The following is a 2,858-nucleotide window of genomic DNA, read 5'->3' as shown; positions in this document are numbered from 1 at the left end:
ACAGATAAATACCAAAACAAAATTCAGGTTCCAAATGCTCTCATCTTCAAATCACTGCAGTGACAATTATTAGTACAGACACCTTTCTATTTGTTCAACAAGACACTAATTACTGTTAGGGATCTGCCAGTTGTATTTAAACAGAACGGTTTTTTCTTAAAATATGAKAATTTTTTAAAATACATTGTCAGATTTTATTATAAAGAGCCTAGAAATATGCAAGGGTTAAATCGAAGGCACTCCAGTTGGGGCTGTAGATTTGTTGTACTGTTACAAATAAAAATAAAAAATACATCGCCAACTTTTGTTTAGAGCTCAGAGAATCAATTATTTTGTACAAATTGTGTTTAATTTTAAGTAATAAATAATTGTATTAAGTAAGTAATTTTTATTAAATGCCTACATGATCACTATATTTTTTTCGCCCGGTAGCTGCAGATTAAAAATCACACTCTCGCGGTTGCCAAGACAGGAGTGCCCCGGTAGTGTTGGATTTTTGTCAACTAAAAAATCGCTTTTGGATTGAAAGTTTACAGTATTAGAATTCTTTAAAACTTCGGCAACGTACGGAACTGCAGCACATTTTCTCCATTTTGGTTGTATGTGCGAATGAATGGTGTTAGTTAATTGATTACCTTGCCCTCACTAAATAAGTTGATGACAACACGCTACAGCCTGAACTGTTTTACTTATTGCCCTCTTGGCCCAGCTAGTGTTTGGGCCTTCACTTTCTGGGGCTCACGTTACCCGATACGAAGTTTTCCGAGTTCCGCAGCTCAGCGTTGGGCCGATTTTCAGGATTCACCGAAGTCGGCTTCAGCTTTCCACCTAATTAACTATAATAGCGCTTCTCATTCCAAAACTCTGTTGATTTGTGAATGCATGCACGAACCAGGATTCATCGGCATTATCTGAGAATGTTCGATTGGAAGCACCAGTAAAAAGCTTGCGATTTGCATAGCCACTGAATTTGGCTGCCGAGTAAATTGGTACAAGTTTCCGGTCACTTGCACTGTATTCAACGTGCTGGAGTAAACCGTTTTGAATAGGATTTTATAGAATTTCCACATATCGTCTTTGTCTACCACTTCTCCTCTTGCAAAATCGGAAGCGTCAGCTGTTTAGGTGCTAGCTTCAACACTTATTTTTGACTGGGTCAGCTAGCCGTGGGTATTTTTTGATAAAAAGGCACTTGTATTATTCAACTGTATGTATTTGTGAAAACAAGCAGGCTTCTTGTCACGAGCAAGGTACAAAAGTCATCACCAAATTGGCAATCTTTTATATAGGCACGCCACCTCTCCGTCATTTATCCTAACTAAGCGGCGTCCGGCGTTGCCAATTACTAAGTTAATATTTAAATAATTAACATCAGCTATTGCTTAACCCTACACCGCCAACGTTCCAAAATATTACTTTGTCGCCAACCATACATAAATTTTACGTATTATTATAAGTGTTATTTTGTGCAATATAATATAGATGTGCACTGGGTTTATATTTGGTTGAGCAACTTTTGATGAGCATCTTACATATTTCTGACACAGGTGCGATCCTGGATGCTACTCTCCGTTCTGGTCTGGTTGGATGGTCGTCAAATCTTAGAGCAGAGAGAAACCTTGTTTTGATCACAGCCATACGATATCTGGAATATGAAGTCAGCTGAGAGATGATTGTCCTTCAAGGCGGCAGGTAGGATTAAAAATCCAAATACAGCTTTCAGTTCGCAGATTGAAGTTACAGAAGGAGAAGCATTTTGTGTTTTATATTTTTGTTGCAAGGCGATTATTTTTTCGTTTGTATGAATCAGTATCTTAGACAGAACGTCATCGTCAAGAAATAAAAAGTATGTATCTAGTGGCTCAGAACAGTTCTTAGCTGTACCAACTGGACCTGGTCTAATGTAAACTACGTTTCTTGCTGGTGTTTTGCTTTTGTCGGTTCTGGCCGATTAGTAAACCACTTATAACCATCTTTACCGAACAAAAATGTATCAAGGGGCCCTTGATGAAAATTTGCTCCTAAGCTCCTATGTCTCCCTATAAATGATTTTGCATCTTTCGATAATTTTGATTTCTTGTCGGTAATTTTTGTGGAAGGAGTTTTTGATTTTCGCTTCTGCACGTTCCACAAATTTCCAAGTTCCTCATTATATATTTCCTCATCAATTTGGTATGGAAAATAATTTTTATAGACTATGCTATCGTTGCTATCATAATCAGCATCTGTTTCTTGGAAACCATTGTCGTATATATCGCTAATATCACTAAAATCTTTGCTTCAAATTACAAAAAAAAATTATGTCAAAAAAGTTCTCTTCTGCAATTTTTTGATGAAAAGTCACAGCAGCAATAATGTTTTTTGTCATTAACAGATAGTTACAGGTGGATAGCCCTTGTCAATAATAACAATAATTTGTCAAACTGTGATTTACTTTCAATTTCCTTTCAGGAATTTGCAGACATGCAATTAGTTCAAGGGAAATGCTACAGTAACATAGCAGGACCTGAAAGAACTCACGCTAACAAAGGGCGAGGAAAGTGGTTCCAGGAAGATAGTGCACGATAGATTTTCGGGTTCCAGGCACAGAGGAACAAGTATTGGACATAATCGCATCAGGGCCTTCCAGGGGTACTCAGAGCACAATAGCTGACACTTGTCCAAGCACCAAATAAATACCGAGGAAGGAATACATTCCTACCACGTTTGTACGATACACACAGCACAAGGAGATACAAATGGAGCAGGAGTTAATTAACTGAATACGATAAGCTGCTTAATAAGAGTGTAATAAATCCTCTTTATAATGAGAAAGTATGTAATTGGCACCTAAGTATCTATTCATTTTACAACAGTGC

General features: G+C 37.4%; 1 protein-coding gene across 1 annotated transcript in view; it reads right to left on the bottom strand.

Annotated features, from left to right (window-relative positions):
• The window catches only part of LOC109541235 (probable E3 ubiquitin-protein ligase HERC4), a gene marked incomplete at its 3' end in the record, with an annotated part of 482,710 nt that overhangs the window by 420,634 nt on the left and 59,218 nt on the right, over positions 1 to 2,858 (bottom strand).

The sequence above is a fragment of the Dendroctonus ponderosae genome, unplaced genomic scaffold (assembly GCF_020466585.1).
Source record: "Dendroctonus ponderosae isolate FM_Combo_2020 unplaced genomic scaffold, Dpon_F_20191213v2 Dpon_F_20191213_1, whole genome shotgun sequence".
Lineage (NCBI taxonomy): Eukaryota > Metazoa > Arthropoda > Insecta > Coleoptera > Curculionidae > Dendroctonus > Dendroctonus ponderosae.
The sequence above is the reverse complement of the archived record's forward strand: the minus strand, read 5'-3'. Positions and strand labels throughout refer to the sequence as shown.